Source organism: Herpailurus yagouaroundi, unplaced genomic scaffold (assembly GCF_014898765.1).
Source record: "Herpailurus yagouaroundi ecotype Mexico unplaced genomic scaffold, PumYag 28, whole genome shotgun sequence".
Lineage (NCBI taxonomy): Eukaryota > Metazoa > Chordata > Mammalia > Carnivora > Felidae > Herpailurus > Herpailurus yagouaroundi.
Window position 1 is genome coordinate 77,855,258 of NW_024412376.1, and position 21,903 is coordinate 77,877,160.

General features: G+C 38.0%; 1 long non-coding RNA gene across 1 annotated transcript in view; it reads left to right on the top strand.

The window, feature by feature from the left end:
- Nucleotides 1-500: 500 nt before the first annotated feature.
- LOC121031536 (uncharacterized) overlaps nt 501-21,903 on the top strand; it is a 386,595-nt gene continuing 365,192 nt past the window's right edge. The window contains exon 1 of the long non-coding RNA XR_005790763.1: nt 501-1,314. This is a non-coding gene — a long non-coding RNA (uncharacterized LOC121031536). The remainder of the gene's footprint in view (nt 1,315-21,903) is intronic.

Consider the following 21,903-nt stretch of genomic DNA (forward strand, 5'->3'; position numbering starts at 1 on the left):
TGCCAATGGCTGAGCGCTCTGTATGTTCACAACAATTGAGGCCCAGCCTGACACCAGCACGCATCTTTCGCTCCTTTCTCAGGTGGTCAGGAACTATACAATCAGACAGAAGAAAGTAGTTTTGAAGGTAGTTTCTTTTCTTTCTTTGGGAATTTAACAACATATATGGGAGAGATCTCACAATCACCCACCTTGCAGAAGACCTGTTTGGAAAACAAGCGGAAAAGAACCACAATCGTTAACGTTATTCTCCAAAGGCAAATGGGTATACGTGTGCAAGTATGTGTGTATGTGTGCACGTGCAAGGGATCCACTTATGCTGACTTTGAATATGTGATTCAGTTGTAGAGATTTAAAATTTCATGCTTTTTGAGTATATTTGATTTATGAATCACATCAAAGTACTTAACGGGAATTCATGGTTTTAAAAAATGTTCATCATCAAAGGCAAATGCTCCTTGCATAGAAAAATAGTTTGGCTTCTAATTTGATATGATCTCTCTAGGTGAAAAAGAAAGGACATTTGAGTGAGACTCAGAAGTGGCCAGAGTCCATGGAAGGATTGCTTTGACTCTCTGAAACACTGCACAGACCTGTCTTCACATTGGAGATCTAAAACAGTGCATGAAAGCAGACACACAGGTGTTGACCAGGCCCATGAACCAAGCCCGCTTTGTTTGTGTTACACACGGTGAACTTTTTTCCTGGGAAGTCAGATTGCAAATGAAAATTCAGAGCAGCACTTTGGAACTAACAAGTACTGATCTCTAGGTGATGTCCTTTTCCTTTTGGACTTGAGCTTGTTGCTTTTCATGAGGACATCTGAGCAGTGGGCCAAAGGCATTCAAAGTCTCTTTTCTTTCATCAGTGTCCTCTCTTGTGGACTTAAACCACCAAACAAAAGCAACCTCAGTAAAGCAATGAAAGGTCCACCTCATTTTAGGAAATTCTTGAACAGGAAATCTTGGTGATTCCACGTGATGTTACTTTTGTCTTAAAAGTCACAACGTTATTCATTTTAAGGAAACAATAGTGTAACCGCGAATCTTCGTCAGATCTGCCTTGAAATCAGAAGCATCCAAATAAGATGAACAAGAACAGGGTACCCTCTCTCCATTCAGAACTGATATTTTCACTTCCTTTTGCTTCACTCTGACATCTATGTTACAAAAGTGGAAAGTAGTCACTTGACATAAATATATTTAGATAAGGACACTAGATTTATTTCCCTGGAAGAATTACCCGAAGGAAGAGGACCTTTGGACACAGATCCAGCTGCTGCACTGAAGGAATAGAACTGAAGACCAGTGAAAGGTTAGTGCCAGTGAAAAGATTCTTCCATCTGCTAAATATGCTATCCCATCATGGTGATTTAAGAAACCAGGAATGTCCTTAAAATCTGCTTTGGAAATCTTTTCCTTTCAAATCTTCTTAGCAACCTGCATTTATTACTGTCTCACGGTGCGATGTGACTACAATAGAAACACTCACATACTCAGGTGAGATGGGCTTGCAATACAGTTCAGTCCTAGAGACTGAAATCACTTGAGACTAGGGGGGAGAGGGAAGAGGGGGAGGGAGGGAACCTCATCTATATTTTCTGTGAAATGCTAAAGATGCCCTTAATCTTCCTCTCTCCGTTATTTTCACAATAAGTTGCTCAATGAGAGGTAGAGGTGACTGGACTTAATGTTGGTGGGAACTTGGCATATGGAAAACTGTCTCTGGCTGGAGAAAGAGCCAACTGCCATTGGCTTTCATTCTTGATATAAAATGCAGCAACACAAAATCTGCGATTGAATGAACTGAAAAGTGATACTAATTTCCTTGAATACTATTCCAAATGTTTCAAGGTCCTTCAGGTGAATTCCACCCCCCTCCTTCTTTTGTTTTTGTTTTGGTAATCTCATAGCAAACGAATCTCAGGGGATTTTTCTAGAGGCCAAATTTAGATTCAACAGGGTTGAGATAGAATCTCATCTACCATGGTAAAAATACCTTCCTTACATGTCATGTCCCGTCTCTAGTGACCTGAGCACTGGGGAGAATGGAGGGGGCATCCACACAGTTAGGATTTGCCTATATGTAGAAGCTGATAAAGCAATATCATCTTTAAATCAGAGATTCCAATGTACCTTGAAAATGTCAACACATTAATCCTCACACCAACACATCATTAAATAAATAGAATCATCTGGGTTCCTGGGTGGCTCATGGGTTAAGTAATGGCATCTGGGTGGCTCAGTTGGTTAGGTAACCAATTTTTGGTTTCAGCTCAGGTCATGATCTCACTGGTTCAGGCTCTGCACTGTCACCACAGAACCTTGACCCTTGTGATTCTCTCTCTCTCTCTCTGCTCCTCCCTTGCTCACACATACTCTCTTGCTTGCTCTCTCAAAACACATATAAGCTTAAAAAATATTAAAAAATATATAGAGCTTATGTACTTTGCATGGTACTGCAAAAAATGTTTAAGCTTGAAATTTGGGCTCCAACCAAAATTTTAAGAGTAAGCATTCTTTCAATTCTCCAACATCACACCATCCTATTCCCCACCCTCTGCCCCATCACCCTGCAGAAAATCTACCTACCAATCTCTTTATAACTGTAGCTTAAGATACTGTTTGGGTAATGGTCAGACTTCTGAATACGGACATTTCTATCAGACGTGAAATAAACGATCAAGATGAGAATTTAGGTTATCCCTCAGTCTTTGAGAAGGATAGTGATATAAACATAAATTGCTGGAGAAAAAATACACATCACCCAAGGTGGGGAGCAGTGATTTGAACCATGATGACTGAGAATGAAGAAAGTCTGAGAAGGGAAAAGCTTTAGATGAAAGGCTCATTTTTCTGTTCTCTAAGTTGCTTCTACACAAGAGGAGATGGAGGGTAGGGGAGTAGGAAGAGGGCTGTTGTAGGAGAGTGGAGTGGTGAAGACATTTCGACCAGGAAGTATTTCAGGAGAAGCCGTGGTGGTGGCTGGTGGTGGCAGTGATGGCTGTGATGGGGGAGGAGCCGCATGAGGGTGAGGCAATGTCTGCAAATCTGCTTCACAAGGCTGAGCGCATAGCCTCTGGATTGTTTATATGGTCAGGGCAAGCAAAGTAAACCCGAGGCTTATGTTGTAGAAATAAGTTATAAGAGTCAAAGTTCTTTATTCTCATGCTTGTGAAAATATATCTTAACTTTTGAGAAAATCTTGAAATCTTGAAAATCTCTTGATAGAACCCAAGAGGGACAATTGATAAAGGGTTACTACAAAGCAAGTAGGGAATAAGGGTACAAAATACCCCCTCCCTCATGGTTTTTTTTTCTATTAGATTAAATGTGCTATTTGAACTTCATTGCATAATTAACCGTGCATTTCCACATATTCTTCTTTAATTCTCACAAAAATCCCATGACATAGATTTACCATTATTTCTATTTTACAGACAAAGAAATGAGGTTCAGAGAACTGGAGGTGACTTATTTAAGGTCAACAAGTGGCAGGATGAGACCCAGATTCAGTCTGTCTGGCTACCCTGCTGTATGCCAGAGTCCTGGTGACTATCAAGCACCACATTATTCTTTATTGTTGCCCAAAGGTTAGACCTGTTTTCAGAGCTGCTTTGGACATTGGTGCCATGAACCTTATTCTATGCTTAGATGACCAAATGACTGAGATTTGTTAAATTAGCACTGCAAAGTTTTGAATAAAGTCATATTGAAAATTCAACAAACAATATTCTTGCTCAACAAAAGTACTTGAGTTTTTTTCAAAAGTACATATTATGGTTATTAAATGCCATTAAGAGAAAATTGAGCTTATTGAAATGTAAGGGGGGCGTACATAGTGGACTTAATTGCTAATGGAGTAAAGTTTCATTTGGATATTGTTTAGAAAAAGCAAGAGGCAAAAAAAAAATGGAAAAAAGAAACAAGAGCAGGTTCAATTAAATCCATTTTTACTTGTGAAATAGAGTCCATTAAATCAATACAGCTTTTAAATTCTACTGTATTTGGCAACATTTGGAACATCCAGTTCTCTAATAGAAAATGAATCTAAATGGAGGACTCTCTGTGGATAGAGAGGCAGCAGTCCTGTGTTTAACAGACGCTCAGGAAAGCAAGTTCTCCCCTGCTGGCAGGGGATGTTTAATACATATCAGTCTTTGTATGGCACCCCCTTTTTTTTCCAGAACAGAGTAGTTTATCACATGGACCTGAGGCTACTAGAATTTCAGTCTGCCATTCTGGGCACCGGTGAGGTCCTGACCATATGTTCAAAAATAAAGATCAAAGAGCTAATAAGTAGTGGTCAACATGCCTTTAGTCAGTACAAAAGGAGAAACAAAACAGGGCAGCAGCCTTTATTTCAACAACTGTGCTAGGAAAGCCCCAAATCACTACCACACCAAGAACTGCAAGTAATGCTGGAAACAGAGTCCATAAAACATGCAATAGGTCTGTTTTAGAATGCAAAAAGCAAAGGAAAAATCCACCCTAAATAAAACCAATGTTCTTAGGCACAGCAGATAGCAACATCTTACATATTTTGCAGTTTCATGCTAAGCTTAAACAGAGGTCACAGATTGTTTATTTTGAACTCATGCACATGGGGCAAACACTGGACAGAGATCATGGGACTTTGGTCCAACCTGTTTCATAGGAACAGAAACAGTGTTGACAGTTACACATAGTATTTATTTTCTGGGTCCCCTCTCCTAACATCTGCCTAAAGTCTGCCACCATAAAGAGGTGTATAGCTTCTTTGTGCTTCACTGTCATTCTTAATCAGGCCTCTAGGGAGTGATGACTGGTGCCAAAAAAAAGGCTCTTCAAATCTGTGCTTTCCTTGGTCTCTTTAGTTGCAGTTTCCAAGAGTACAAGTGGGGAGCAGATTGCAAAGGAGCAGCGACAGCAATGTAATAACAGGTGTGGCAAGGAACTAGTAGTAGAAAGGTTAAGTAGAACAGCCTATGATTTGGGTAGAATGCAAAGCTGCATTAAATTACTCTGATTCAAAGATCCCTCAGCTGCCTGATCTTAGAGGACCAATCTCAAAAACAAACAGCCAAAAGAGTGATTTGGGGGTTACTGGAGAAAAAGAGGGCAACAGTGTGCCCAAATCTGAATGGGTACATAGATGTTGGAGTCAATTTGGCAGGCAGAAGACGCAGTGGGTGCCAGAGTTCTCTGCCCACCCACCTTCATCTGGGACGGAGGTCAGGGAGCTCTAACAGCTTTGTGAACTTTCTCAAGTGCCCTTGGGGCTAATAGGTCTGTTAGGAATAGTGCCTTTTTTTTTTTTTTTCCAGATGTGTGCTTTTATCCCGTAACTGTCCACAAGAACTGAGCATCACACAGGAAGGGACATAACAAACTTCTACCGAATTGTAGCTTGTACTTTTCTAGGGGCAGAGCTTTATAAATCCATTCATTCATTAATTCATTCATTCATTCATTTCTTTCACTGTTTTGAATCACTTAATAAGTGAAGGCACTAAGTCTGGTGTCGGGAAGACAAAAACAGAGAAGACACATCCCCATCCCAGCCTTCTAGCCAGTGTTGCTGCCCCACTAGATAGTGTCGGATGGGGCCAGCCGATCATGTGGAGGTTGCACTCGCAACCTGGAAAAGGATGCAATCTGGATGCACTCACAGATTTTCCCGCCAGGTTCCAGCAGTGACTCTTCCTCAGGTGCTGCGGGTTTTCTATGTGCTGCCACTACAGCAGTAGATTCTATACTTCATGAGAAAGTAAGGCCTTATCGGTGTTGGCTCAGTAAAACCATCAGTTTCCGAAAACCAGTTTCAGAGCCTCACAAATTTTCTGAGGATTTAGGTGTAGCAGTCGGGTGAGGGGAAGACCGTTAATTAGAGGCTTCTGATTTTGAGACGTAGCCAAAACTCCTTTCAGAAAGATGGTGACATTGGGAAGCATTCTATTCCCTTTTTCTGGGTGTTCTTAAGTCCGCAAGAGAGTGATCCCTGGCCTCTGAATTAGAAAGGTCACAAGAGCCCCTTCCACACTCCACCAAATAGCAAAATGACAGATTGGAGAGACTCCAGATTCACCGAAGATGACAAATAGAAGGTTCATTCCGTCTTTCAAACTGAAATTCATTTCAGGGAAACAAGCATGCCCACACTCAAGATGATCTAGTCCCATTTTCTGGGATAATGACTGAAGGTTTTCATGATGTTGGCAGAATAACTCAATCTTCTCATTTGTTTATCTTAATTTTAGTCTCTGTCTTTCCACTTTCTGGCCTGTCTCACTTGGGATGCCCTACCGAGCTCTTCTCTCGTATCTCCTCACAGTGCCTCTGCAGGACGCCCAAAGCCCACTTCCTCTCCATGACCCTTTTACTACATGCGCACATTGGTCTGTCCCCTCCCTGAGCTCCTGGAACCATGTTGCCCAGTATAGCAGCCACTGGCCACATGTGTTTAATGAATATTTAAAATATGGCACGTCCACAGTGAGGAATGCCATAAGTGTAAACACACACTGGATTTTCAAGATGTAGTACAAAAAAAAAAAAAAAAGAATGCAAGACAATTATTTTTTTATTGATTTCATGTTGAAATGAATATTTTGAATTTATGGGCTTAAATAATATATATTCTTAAATTAATTCCACCTGTTTCTTCTTTTTGCAATATGGCTACTAGAAAATGGAAAATCACATATGCGGCTTCCATTATAGTTCCACTGGATGATGTTGTCCTCGAGCACCCAGAGTCTAAAATAACATCACTGAATTATTTTTTGGTCAGAATTTTTGGGTTGTAAGGAACAGAAACCACTCACATTTTGTCATACCGAAATAAGGGTTTGCTGTGAAAACATGGACGTAAAAGAATGAATCATATCCAGGTCTTATGAGAACAAGCAAAATGAGAAAATGTCAGGGATACAGGCACTGCACATTCTCCATCTCTCTCTCTCTCTTTATTGGATCTTTCATGTCTGCTTCTCTCTGAACACCTGCTCCACCCTCTGCTGAATGGACAAACTTTTTCCTGGAGGCTTCCTTTCCATTATTCCAGTTTGAATGGGGCTTTTGCCTGTGGTGGTGCTAACTTTGGCTCTGACTTTCCCTGATCTTTTAGCTCGGCTCCCCACAGCTTGCTGGCTCAGTCTTGTCAGCACCTCAATTCCAAAATTGCAGGGGAAGAGCTGGATTGATTCAATTGTGTTCAGATTCCTCAGTGACTCTAAAGAGACATGGTCATCTGGATAAGGATATTGGATTCAGAGACCATGGGTAAAGTTAAACTAGAAGAATTGGGGTGAGGCTGATAAGATTAAAATATTGGACAAGTGTATATTCTTTGGCATTGTTCACTTCTTTGGTTATCTTCCATTTTGCCCTATCATCAGTTTTTCTCTGTCCACTGAATCATTTCCATCAGCAGACAAGCCTGTTCTAATGTCTTCTCTTTAACCAGCTAGTCTTGCCATTACTTTTTTTCATGCCAGGACAGCTAACTCAGACTTGGACCTTGAGTTCAAGTAATTGTTTGATTCAATTCAAGAAACATTTCATACCTATCATCTGCTTGTATGCCATTGTGGAGGGTACTGGGGGTATCTGAGGATATTAGCACAAAGTAGATAAGCTCCTATAAAGGATGCATTTAGGAGAGTTCTGGTTACAAAATGCAAATGCACACTGTTTCCTTCCCTTGCCGCAGGAAGTTCTGTAGACTTTCAAATAACACCATTTTAATATGCCTGCAAAGGGTTTGTTCACTACTTAATATTAAGAAGAAAACTTTACTCTCTCTCTGCCCCTCGCCCGTTCATGCTCTGTCTCTCTCTGTCCCAAAAATAAATAAATGTTGAAAAAAAAAAAAAAAAGAAGAAAACTTTAAAAAGAAAAAAGTCAATTTTTAAAAGTGTTTATTTTAGGATCTGCCCTAGAAGTTTTATAGGTTTTCTACTGAACTATCTGATGTGTACATTCTTGCTTTTATTTTATTTTAGTTTTTGTTTACTTGTTTATTTGGTCTGAGTCCCCTATAAAATATAAGTTTCATATTAACAAGGACTTTTTGACCTTATCACCATTGTCTCTCCTGTAACTAGCAATAATACCAGATGTGTAGTAAGTATTTAGTAAAAATTTAATGAAAATGATGTGACTGATTCATCAAGGAGCTTGCCAAGTCAATAGAAAAAAAAAAAAAAAAAGAAAAGCTGAAACTCACATAGTTTCTCTCTCACATAGTTCTGGGCATATAGAACACATTCAATAAATATTGGTTGTAGGGAGAGTAATTGTTTCTTTTTCTGCTCCAGCTTGTCAGGTACAGTTGACCCTTGAACAATGCAAGGGTTAGGGGTTTCAACCCCTTGCACAGTTAAACATTCATATATAAATTTTGATTCCCCCAAAACTTAACTACTAATAGCCTACTGTTGACTGGAAGGCTTATCAATAACATACACAGCTCATTAACACGTATTTTCTATGTTCTATGTGTTATATACTATATTCTTACAATAAGGTAAGCTAGAGAAAAGAAAATCTTATTAAAAATCATAGGGAAGAGAAAATACATTTACAGTAGTACTGTATTTATCAAAAAAGACTCCATGTATAAGTGGACCTGCACAGTTCAAACCTATGTTGTTCAAGGGTCAACTGTACTTCTTTCCTAGATCTCCATTTAAATACTTCTTTTGTTAAAGTTAGTTACTAGAGATAGCTGGCACAAACCTAGGAAGTTTATGTGCAAGATTCCCTAAAAGCATTTTGTCTTTGGGACAAATTTACCCTATACATTTTATAAGGTAAAAAGGTAAGATGTAGCTGGCTGAGAACCACAGTGGCTCAAAGTACACACACATTTCATGCTTCGTCTTTTCAGTAAATGTCCCTTAAAAATTATAGTATATTAGTGACCAGAATTATAATTCCCATGAAACTTGAAATGTTAAAGTGCTTGGAATTTTTTCCACCTCTAATCATTTAAATTATTTCATTAGGGTTTTGGATTGTAAAATAACATGATTTTTGCTTTAACTGTGAAAGACTCTAAGTGTTTTGATAAGACCTTTTGATCAAACATTTCCTGAAATCTTTATAATATTTTTATGTTTGGAAAGTTGATTTTCTATGGAAATCAGATAAGAATGTAAAAACGTGTTATTTTCCAGAAGTATATTTTGTGAGAATTGGTATGTTTTGTGTCATTTTGCTTGTTTTCTAGTTTTATTGAGAAATAATTGATACACATCACTGTATAAGTTTAAGGCGTGCAGCATGATGGTTTGATTTACATATATTGTGAAATGATTAACACAGTACGTTCAGCTAACATCCATCTTCTCATACAGATACAACAAAAAGAAAGGAGAAAAGAAAAATAAAAAAGGAAAAAAGCATTCTTCTGATGAGAACTCTTAGGATTTACTCTTTTAACAACTTTCGTATGTAGCATACGGCACAGTGTTAGCCATAGTCACCATGGTATTCATTGCAACCCTGGTATTTATTTATCTTACAACTGGAACTTTGTACCTCTTGACCACCTTCCTCCAGTTTCCCCTCCCCAACTCCCCACTTCTGGTAACCACAAGTTTGATCTCTTTCACTAGGAGTTTAAAAAAAAAATTTAAGGTCTCATATATAAATGAGACCAATATAGTATTTGTCTTTCTCTTATTTATATTCACTTGGCCTAATGCTCTCAAGTTCCACCCATGTTGTTGCAAATGGTAGGATCTTCTTGTTTTTTGATGATGAATAATATTCCATTGTGTATATATATATATATATATATATATATATATATATACATACCACAACTTCTTTATCCATTCGTCCATCAATGGACACTTAGATTATTTCCACATGTTGGCTATTGTAAATAATGCTGCTATGAATATGGGGTTGCAGATATATTTTTGAGTTCGTGTTTTCATTTTTGGGGGGTATATATTCTAGAAGTGGAATTGCTGGATCTTATGGTAGTTTTATTTTTAATTTTTTGTGAATGCTTTATATAGTTTTCCACAGTGGCTGCACCAGTTCACAATCTCACCAACAGTGCACAAGGGTTTCCTTTTCTCCATGTGCATGCCACCATTTGGTATCTTTTGTCTTTTTGATAATGGTGATTCTAGCTGGTATGAAGTGCTGTCTCACTGTGCTTTTACCTTGCATTTCTCTAATGAATAGTGATGTTGAGCATCTTTTGGCCTTTCGCATTATCTTTTTTGAAGAAATGTCTGTTCACGTCCTTTGCCCATTTTTAATTCTTTTGTTTTTGCTATTAAGTTGTATGAGTTCTTTTTATACTTTTGATATTAACCCCTTATTAGTTATATGCTTTGCAAACTTTTTTTTTTCCCATTCCGAAGGTTGTCTTTCATTTATGGCTTCTTTTGCTGTGCAGAAGCTCTTTAGTTTGATATACTCACACTTGTTTATTTTTTATTTTTTGCTTGTGCTTTTAGGTGTCCTATCTAAAAAATCATTACCAAGACCATGTCAAGGATCTTTGTTCCTATGTTTTCTTCTAGGAGTTTCTTGGTTTCAGGTCTTATGTTTAAGTCTTTAATCCTTTTTATGAATGGTATAAGATATGAGTCCATTTCATTCTTTTACATGTGAATATTCAGTGATCTCAACACTCTTTATTGTAGAGCCTATCTTTTCTCCATTGGGTACTCTTGGTTTCCTTGTCGAATGTGAGTTGCTCATATATACTTGGGTTTATTTCGGGGGTCTTGATCTCCTCCATTGGTCTATTTGTCTGTTTTTATGCCAGTACCATGCTGTTTTTTTTTGTTTTAATTATTTATTCTCAAGTTAGCTAACATACGGTGTATGCAGTGTGCTCTTAGCTTTGGGAGTAGATTCCCATGATTCATTGCTTACATACAACACCCAGTGCTCGTCCTAAAAAGTGCCTTCCTCAGTGCCCATCACCCATTTTCCCCTCCTCCCACACCCCCCCCATCAACTGTCAGTTTTTTCTCTGTATTTAAAAGTCTCTTATGGTTTGTCTCCCTCTGTTGAAACTATTTTTTCCCCTTCCCTTCCCCCATGGTCTTCTGTTAAGATTCTCCAATTACACATATGAGTGAACCATATGATATCTGTTTTTCTCTGCCTGACTTATTTCACTTAGCATAATACCCTCCAGTTCCATCTACGTTGTTGCAAATGGCAAGATTTCATTCTTTCTCACTGCCAAATAGTATTATATTGTATATACAAACCACTTCTTCTTTATGTATTCATCAGTTGATGGACATTTGGGCTCTTTCCATAATTTGGCTATTGTTGATAGCACTGCTATAAACATTAGGGTACATGTGCCCCTATGCATCAAAACTCCTGTATCCTTTGGATAATTCCTAGTAGTGCTATTGCTGGGTTGTAGGGTAATTCTTTTTAATTTTTTGAGGAACCTCCACACTGTTTTCCAGAGTGGCTGAATGAGTTTGCATTCCCACCAACAGTGCAAGAGGGTTCCCATTTCTCTACATCCTCGCCAACATCCGTTGTTGCCTGAGTTGTTAATGTTAGCCATTCAGACAGGTGTGAGGTGGTATCTCATTGTGCTTTTGATTTGTATTTCCTTGATGATGAGTGATGTTGAGTATTGTTTCATGTGTCTGTTGGCTATCTGGATGTCTTCTTTGGAAAAGTGTCTATTCATGTCTTTTGCCCATTTCTTCACTGGATTATTTGTTTTTTGGGTGTTGAGTTTGGTAAGTTCTTTATAGATTTTGGATACTAACCATACTGTTTTGATGACCATAGCTTGAAATCAGGTAGTGTGATGACTCCTGCTTTGTCCTTCTTTCTCAGGATTTCTTTGGTTGTTTGGGGTCTTTTGTGGTTCCACATAAATTTTAGGAGAGTTTTTCTGCTTGTGTGAAAAATGCCATTGGACTCTTGAGGGGGACTGCATTGAATCTATAGATGGCATTTGGTAGTATTGACATTTTAATAATATTAATTTTTCCAGTCCACAAACATGGAATATCTTTGTGTCATCTTCAATTTTTTTCATCAGTAGCTTATTTTTCAGAGATCTTGTATATCCTAAGTTAATTTTATTCCTGAGTATTTTACTATTTTTGATGCTATTGTAAATGGGATAGGTTTCTTTATTTTTCAGAAAATTCATTGTTTAGTATATGGAGGCACTACTGATTTTGTATGTTAATTTTGTATACTGCAACTTCAGTTGATTTATTGATTGGATTTATTGATTAGATCTAACATATTTTAGTGAGAGAGTCTGTGACTCTGCCTCCTTTCCTGCTAAAAATTTTTATCCATTGATGTGCAAAGGGTGTCTCATCTTTGAGAATCTTTCCTTGAACTTTGGTTACTATATTTGTTAGTTTATTAATCACAGCCAATTTTTCACTTAAAATTAAATCAGGCATTTTTGTTGTTGATTTTATTTAAAGGATCGTGTGTCTTGACAAATATATCTTCTGGTTTTCAATAGGTAAAAAATGTTACCTACAGGATTATATGGATATTAACTGTTCATTCCTCATTTTAACATTTATATTTTTATGGTTAAAATTTAAATATATACCTAACAAAGTATCAAACTTTATTGCTTTTAGTTTTCCCAAATAACAAATTTCTTAAAGCTTTGGTCTTGATAATAGCTCAAAAGTTTTGAAATAACTTTCTGTGTTATAACTCTGACAGCTTTTGAAAGAGTTTTTCATTGCTTTAATTATCCATCTTCTATTTTAAAAGTTTTAATTGCCTGTTCAGGTCATTTGCCCATTTTAAAATTTGCTAGTCTTTTTTTATAGATTTGGGGACCTTTGAAAAATATGGATAGTTGAAAGGCACCTAGGTGGTTCAGTAGGTTGGGTGCCCAATATTGTCTCAGGTCATGATCTCATGGCTTGTGGGTTTGAGCCCTGCATCGGGTTCTGTGCTGACAGCTCAGAGCCTGGACCCTGCTTCAGATTCTGTCTCTGGCTCTCTTTCTCTGCCCCTCCCCTGCTTGTGCACTCTCTCACTCTCTCTCTCTCAAAAATAAATAAACATAAAAATATTAAAAACAATATGGATAGTTGATTCTTTGTATCTGTCTTGTAATGATTTTCTCTGTCAGTTTCTACCCATTCAGTTCTGTTCATGGGTGCCTTTTTTTTTCTTGAAAACTTTAAGATAGTCAAATCTATCTTTTCCTTTATGCTTTTTTTTTAAAAAGTCCTCTCTGTTCTATGAGTACAAAGAGATAGTTTTCTATATTTTCTTCTACTTATTTTATAGGTTTTTCTTCATATTTAGTTCTTTATTTCATCTAGAGTGTTTTATGCATGGTGTAATGTTATATTTTTCCATATAGGTATTCAGTTCTTTCAGCATCATTTTGTAAGTTTTTTTAATTTTATTTTTGAGAGAGAGAGAGAGAGAGAGAGAGAGAGAGCGCAAGCGTGAGTGAGAGAAGGGCAAACAGTGAGGCAGACAGAATCAGAAGCAGACTCCAGGCTCTGAGTTGTCAGCACAGAGCCCGATGCCGGGCTTGAACTCATGAACTGTGAAATCATGACCTGAGCCAAAGTCAGATGCCCAATTGACTAGGCCACCCAGGTGCACCTCAGCATCATTTTTTTCTTTATTTTTTATTATTATTATTTTTAAAATTTATATCCGAGTTAATTAGCATATAGTACAACAATGATTTCAGGGGTAGATTCCTGAATGGCCCTTACCCATTTAACCCATCCGCCCTCCCGCAACACCTCCAGTAGCCATCGGTTCTCCATATTTTTTTTTTAATTTTTTTTTCAATGTTTTTTATTTATTTTTGGGACAGAGAGAGACAGAGCATGAACGGGGGAGGGGCAGAGAGAGGGAGATACAGAATCGGAAACAGGCTCCAGGCTCCGAGCCATCAGCCCAGAGCCTGACGCGGGGCTCGAACTCACGGACCGCGAGATCATGACCTGGCTGAAGTCGGACGCTTAACCGACTGCGCCACCCAGGCGCCCCGGTTCTCCATATTTAAGAGTCTCTTATGTTTTGTTCCCCTCCCTGTTTTATATTATTTTTGCTTCCCTTCCCTTATGTTCATCTGTTCTATGTCTTAAAGTCCTTATATGAGTGAAGTCATATGATATTTGCCTTTGTCTGACTAATTTCGCTTAGCATAATGCCCTCTAGTTCCATACACGTAGTTGCAAATGTCAAGATTTCATTCTTTTTGATTGCTGAATAATAATCCATTGTATATATATACCACTTCTTTATCCATTCATCCATCGGTGGACATTTGGGCTCTTTCCATACTTTGGCTGTTGTTGATAGCACTGCTATAAATATGGGGATGCATGTGCCTCTTTGAAACAACATACCTGTATCCCTCAGATAAATGCCTAGTAGGGCAATTGCTGGATCATAAGGTAGTTTTATTTTTAATTTTTTGAGGAACCAGCACACTGTTTTCCTGAGTGGCTGCACCAGTTTGCATTCCCACCAGCAGTGCAAAAGAAATCCTCTTTCTTTGCATCCTCGCCGAGATCTGTTGTTGCCTGAGTTGTTAATGTTAGCCATTCTGACAGGTGTGAGGTGGTATCTCATTGTGGTTTTGATTTGTATTTCCCTGATGATGAGTGATGTTGAGCATTTTTTCATGTGTCAGTTGGCCATCTGGATGTCTTCTTTGGAGAAATGTCTATTCATATCTCTTGCTCATTTCTTCACTGATTTGTTTTTTGTGTGTTGAGTTTGATAAATTCTTTATAGATTTTGGATACTAACCCTTTATCTCATAAATACCTTCTCCCATTCTGTTGGCTGCCTTTTAGTTTTGCTGATTGTTTCCTTCACTGTGCAGAAGCTTTTTATTTTGATGAGGTCTCAATAGTTCATTTTTGCTTTTGTTTCCCTTGCCTCCAGATACCTGTTGAGTAAGAAGTTGTTGTGGCTGAGGTCAAAGAGGTTTTTGCCTGCTTTCTTCTCAAGGATTTTGATGGCTTCCGGTATTACATGCAGGTCTTGCTTCCATTTTGAGTTTATTTTTGTGTATGGTGTAAGAAAGTGGTCCAAGTTCATTTTTCTGCATGTCGCTGTCCAGTTTTCCCAGCACCACTTGCTGAAGACACTATCTTTTCCATTGGATATTCTTTCCTGCTTTGTCAAAGATTAGTTGGCCATACAATTTGTGGATCAATTTCTAGGTTCTCTATTCTGTTCCATTGATCTGAGTGTCTGTTTCTGTGCCAGTACCATATTGTCTTGATGATTACAACTTTGTAATACAGCTTGTAGTCCAGGATTGTGATGCCTCCAGCTTTGGTTTTCCTTTTCAAGATTGCTTTGGCTATTCGGGGCCTTTTCTGGTTCCATACAAATTTTAGAATTGTTTGTTCTAGCTCTGTGAAGAATGCTGGTGTTATTTTGACAGGTATTTCATTGAGTATATAGATTGCTTTGGGTAGTATTGACATTTTAACAAAATTTGTTCTTCCTATCCAGGAACATGGAATATTTTTCCATTTTTTATGTGTCTTCTTCAATTTCTTTCATAAGCTTTCTATTGTTTTCAGTATATAAATTTTTCACCTCTTTGGTTAGATTTATTCCTAGGTATATTATGGGTTATGGTGTAATTGTAAATGGGATCGATTCCTTGATTTGTTTTTCTGTTGCTTCATTGTTGGTGAATGCGAATGCAACCGGTTTCTGTGCATTGATTTTATATCCTGCAACTTTGCTGAATTCATGAATCAGTTCTAGCAGTTTTTTTGTGGAATCTTTAGGCTTTTCCATATAGAGTATTATGTCATCTGTGAAGATTGAAAGTTTGACCTCCTCCTGACCTATTGGGATGCCTTTTATTTCTTTGTGTTGTCTGATTGCCGAGGCTAAGACTGTTGAATAGCAGTGGTGAGAGTGGACATCCCTGTCTTATTCCTGACCTTAGGGGGAAAGCTCTCAGGTTTTCCCCATTGAGGATGGTATTAACGGTGGGTCTTTTGTATATGGCTTTTATGATCTCAAGGTATGATCCTTCTATCCCTACTTTCTTGAGGGCTTTTATCAAGAAATGATGCTGTATTTTGTCAAATGTTGTCTCTGCATCTATTGAGAGGATCATATGGTTCTTGCCTTTTCTTTTATTGATGTGATGAATCACATTGTTTGTTTTGTGGATACTGAACCAGACCTGCCTCCCCGGTATAAATCCCACTTGGTCATGGTGAATAATTTTCTTTATGTATTGTTGGATCTGGTTGGCTAATATCTTGTTGAAGATTTTTGCATCCATGTTGATCAGGGAAATTGGTCTATAGTTCTCCTTTGTAGTGGGGTCTTTGTCTTGTTTTGGAATCAAGGTAATGCTGGCTTCCTAGAATGAATTTGGAAGTTTTCCATCCATTTCTATTTTTTGGAACAGCTTCAAGAGAATAGGTGTTAACTCTTCTTTATTTATTTTTTTTTTTAATTTTTTTTCAACGTTTTTATTTATTTTTGGGACAGAGAGAGACAGAGCATGAACAGGGGAGGGGCAGAGAGAGAGGGAGACACAGAATCAGAAACAGGCTCCAGGCTCCGAGCCATCAGCCCAGAGCCTGACGCGGGGCTCGAACTCACGGACCGCAAGATCGTGACCTGGCTGAAGTCGGATGCTTAACCGACTGCACCACCCAGGCGCCCCAACTCTTCTTTAAATGTTTGGTAGACTTCCCCTGGAAAGCCATGTGGCCCTGGACTCTTGTGTTTTGTGAGATGCTTGATTACTAATTTGATATCATTAGTGGTTATGGGTCTGTTCAAATTTTCTATTTCTTCCTGTTTCAGTTTTGGTAGTGTATATGTTTCTAGGAATTTGTCCATTTCTTCCAGATTGCCCATTTTATTGGCATATAATTGCTCATATTATTCTCACTATTGTTTTTATTTCTGCTGTGTTGGTTTTGATCTCTCCACTTTCATTCTTGATTTTATCTATTTGGGTCCTTTCCTTTTTTTTTTTTTTTATCCTACTGTCTAGGGGTTTATCAATTTTGTTAATTCCTTCAAAGAACCAGCTTTTGGTTTCATTGATCTGTTCTACTGGTTTTTTGGACTTGATAGCATTGATTTCTGCTCTAATCTTTATTATTTTCTGTCTTCTTCTGGTTTGGGTTTTATTTGCTGTTCTTTTTCCAGCTCTTTAAGGTGTAATGTTAGGTTGTGTATCTGAGACCTTTCTTCCCTCTTTAGGAAGGCCTGGATTGCTATATACTTTCCTCTTATGACCACCTTTGCTGCGTCCCAGAGGTTTTGGGTTGTGGTGTTATCATTTTCACTGGCTTCCGTGTACTTTTTAATTTCCTCTTTAACTTCTTGGTTATCCCATTCATTATTTAGTAGGATGTTCTTTAGTCTCCAAGTATTTGTTACCTTTCCAAATTTTTCTTGCAGTTGATTTTGAGTTTTGTAGTGTTGTGGTCTGAAAATATGCACGGTATGATCTCAATCTTTTTGTACTTGTTGAGGGCTGATATGTGTCCCAGTATGTGGTCTATTCTGGAGAATGTTCCATGTGCACTAGAGAAGAATGTATATTCTGCTGCTTTAGGATGAAATGTTCTGAATATATCTGTTAAGTCCATCTGGTCCAGTGTGTCATTCAAAGCCATTGTTTCATTGTTGATTTTCCGAGTAGATGATCTTTCCATTGTTGTAAGTGGGGTGTTGAGTCCCCTGCTATTATGGTATTATTATCAATGAGTTTCTTTATGTTTGTGATTAATTGATTTATATATTTGGGTGCTCTCACATTTGGAACATAAGTGTTTACAATTGTTAGGTCTTCTTGGTGGATATGTCCCTTAATTATGATATAATGACCTTCTTCATCTCTTGTTACAGTCTTTATTTTAAAGTCTAGATTGTCTGATACAAGTATGACTAGTCCAGCTTTCTTTTGTTGGTCATTAGCATGATAGATGGTTCTCCATCCCTTACTTTCAATCTGAAGGTGTCCTTAGGTCTAACCTGGGCCTCTTATAAACAGCATATAGATGGATCTTGTTTTCTTATCCATTCTGTTACCCTATGTCTTTTAATTGGGGCATTTAGTCCATTGATGTTTAGTGTGAGTAGTGAAATATATGAATTTATTGCCATTATGTTTCCTGTAGAGTTGGAGTTTCTGGTGGTGTTCTCTGGTCCTTTCTAGTCCATGTTGATTTTGGTCTTTTTTCTTTCTTTCTTTCTTTCTTTCTTTCTTTCTTTCTTTCTTTCTTTCTTTCTCCATCCTTCTCTCTTTTCTTTTCTTTTCTTTTCTTCTCTTTTCTTTTCTTTTCTTTTCTTTTCTTTTTTTTCTTGTTCCCTCAGAGAGTCCCCCTTAAAAATTATCGCAGGGCTGGTTTAGTGGTCACAAACTCCCTTAGTTTCTGTTTGTATGGGAAACTTTTAATCTCTCCTTCTATTTTGAATGACAGCTTTGCTGGATAAAGAATTCTTGGCTGAATATTTTTCTGATTCAGCACACTGAATATATCCTGTCACTCCTTTCTGGCCTGCCAAGTTTCTGTGGATAGGTCTGCTGCAAACCTGATCTGTCTTCCCTTGTAGGTTTCAGGACTTTTTTTCCCTTGCTGCTTTCATGATTCTTTCCTTGCCTGAGTATTTTGTGAATTTGACTATGATATGCCTTGTTGATTGTTGGTTTTTGTTGAATCTAATGGGAGTCCTCTGTACTTCCTAGATTCTGGTGTCTGTGTCTTTCCCCAGGTTAGTAAAGTTTTCTGCTATGATATGCTCACATAAACCTTCTACCCCTTATTCTCTCTCTTCATCTTCTGGGACCTTTATGATTCTGATGTTGTTCATTTTTAATTAGTCACTAATTTCCGTAATTCTTAAATTTTGCTCTTTTTCCTTGGTCTCCCTCTTTTTTTCTGCTTCATTATTATCCATAAGTTTGTCCTCTATATTGCTCATTTTCTGCTCTGCGTCATCCATCCTTGCTGCTGTGGCATCCATTCAAGATTGCAGCTCAGTTATAACATTTTTTTATTTTATCCTGACCAGCTTCTACCTCTATGATTTCCGCAGAAAGGGGTTCTAATGTATTTTCTGCTCCAGCTAGTATTCTTATATTTGTGATTCTAAATTCTTGTTCAGACCTCATGCTTGTATTTGTGTTAGTTAAGCCTGGCTGTCATTTCTTCCTGCTCTTTCTGTTGGGGTGAATTCCTTCATTTCATCATTTTGAAGGGAGAAAAAGAATTAATGAGGTAAAAAAATTAAAATTGAAAAAAATTAAAATTAAAAACTTAAAAACAACACACACACAAATGAAATAAATGATGCTAGATCCTAGGTGTGTTTTGGTCTGGGTGTTGACAGGGGCTTGATAGATTAAAGAAAAAAGGGGAAAGGAAAAAAAAAGTCGTTTGAAAATTTGGAAAAATGAATACACTTGAATAGAATGACATGAAATTATGGAAGTAAAATAGAATTTGGAAAAATTTACACAAAAGTAAAAAATATAGTAGAAAAAAAATTAAAGAAAAATATTTTTAATAAAAATTGAAAACAAAAATAAATCTTTTTCTCTTTCTGTATTCAAGAAAAGAAAAGAAATGAAGAAAAAAAAGAAAATTAAATAGATGGACCAGCAAACAGACTGTAACATGTTTGAAATTACTTCGTTTTCCCCTAGAAGTCAAACTATGAAGCACTTTATAGTTGTAAACTAAGGAGATGGAGAGACCTGTGTTCCTGATAAATGATGTTGACCCAGTTGGTTGGTGCTCAGTGTAATGGCTCCATTCTCTACTACATGGTGCTGCTTAGCTTCCTGGGGTGGATTGTTGTGGTGCTTGTAGGTATGTATTCGTATGCGCGGGAGTGGTGAAAATGGCATCACCCAGCTACCCATTCTGTACTATTGGAACTCTGTTCTTCCCAATCAGCAGTTGTGCACCCATCCTTTGTCTTTGGCTCCATCTGCTCCCCACTTTTACACTGTCTGTGACCAAGCTCCAGGCAGCACCTTCCTCCTGAATTTTATCTCAGGTGCGGTTATGTTTCCCAACCCCCTACTTCTGAGGGACTGCGGCTCTGACCCATTCTGCCCCTCTATGGGAGGGTCCCACTGAAGAATGGTTGGGTGCTCGCCACACCCAGGAAGGTTTGTGGGACTGTGCTGCTGCCCATGCCCAGAGACTGTGGCTGGGTGTCAGCCCACCCCAGAAAAAGTTCACACGATTGTGCAGCAGCAGGGTCTAAGGGATTATGGCAAATCACCACACGCATCTGGCACCAGGCTTCACTCCTAATGACCTTGTTTCAGCACCAGCGAATGTGGTTGTTCTCCCATGTCCACTGGGATTTTGCCTTTGGGGGAGACACACAGCCTCCACCAGATGTCCTCCCAGTATGGGAACTGCCTCTCCCTGTGTGTCCCGAAGACCCCTGGACTTCATTCTCTCCAGGGGATTCAGCCTTCTCACCAGAGCACTACCAGGTATTGAGCTGCAGAGCCTCAGACTCTGCGCTCCCCCTGTTTATAGAGTCTTAATGGAATTTAAACTCTCCCCTTTCTCCCTTCTTAGTTCAGTCCCTGCGGCTGTTTCCACTTTTCCACTTTCTCTGCAGCTGCCTTTCGGGGAGGGTGCTTTTCCCATATTCTCCACCCCACCCCCCAACTCCATACTCTTTCCACAAGCAAAAACAGTTCCCTGCCCTCTGTGCCTTCTCTCTCCCCCAGTTCACCTCTCCACTCCGTGTACCTGCTGAATTCTGTGGTTCAGGTTGTGCAGATTGTTGTGTTAATCTTCAAATCAGTTTTCTAGGTGTGCAGGATAGTTTAGTGTTGATTTAGCTGTATTTCATGGACGTGAGACAAAAAAACTTCCATGCTGTTCCACCATCTTGGCTCCTCCCCCAGCATCATTTTTTTTAAAGTTTAAGTTTTGAGCTTGAAATGTGAGGTTTGTTATATCTAATTCTTGTATATCCTTGGATTCTTTTTATGGCTTACATTCTGAATACTGAATTTTATTTTATTCCTGCAGTGTCACTCGAGTATGTTTGGCATCTCACTAGCCATCTTACTGACTTTCTAGTTGGTTCAAAATTTTCAGTTGATTCTTGTCTTTGATAGGCAAATTTGTTATTTATAAATAATTTGCAGTTTTCAGTTCACTTATTTATAACTTTATTGTTTTGGTTTTATTCATTGGTAATATATTTAATATGGACCTAAATGTTAGTGTTATTATGAGCATCTTTCCTTTTTTTCTATCTTTATGGAGATGTTATAGGTTGTTGATGAATATTCTTTCAAAGTTGAGAGTCCTTTCCTTTTGTGGTAATTGTGAATTACATGAATACATTTTTCAGTGAATGTTCCATTTTCTTGGATTAAAACTTTTTCAAGATGTATTATTCTTTCAAATTGGTTAGTATTATATTTATTATTTCCGTTGAAGTTTATAAATGAAATTTGACTTAATTTTCATTTTTGCTGCTGGTTTTGTTGCATATATTATAGACAAAATATATTTGAACACAGGTCTATGGAAGCTGAGTGAAGTGTTTATTGGGGAATAATGTTTGTATGTACATCTGTCTTTCTAGGGGCAGTGGTTTTATGAGAGAAAGTATAGTTTTCTTAGAAAATGAGGTTGGAGAGAAAGATTGGAACTTGTATTCTAGACGGCCTGGAGTGCATTCTTAGGACATTTTTCCTTTGTTTTGCAGGGAAGCTATTAGAGTTTAAGTATAATAGAGGCATAATTTGATTTGTGCTTTGAAAATTGGACATGAAAAAAGTATTGCCTCAAGCAGCGAGATTGAATATGAAAAATACAAAATAAGAGCAATTGGATTTAGAGTCACTGGATATCATGACATTTAAAAGAGCAATATAAGGAGAGTGTCACTGGTGTGAGAATGAATA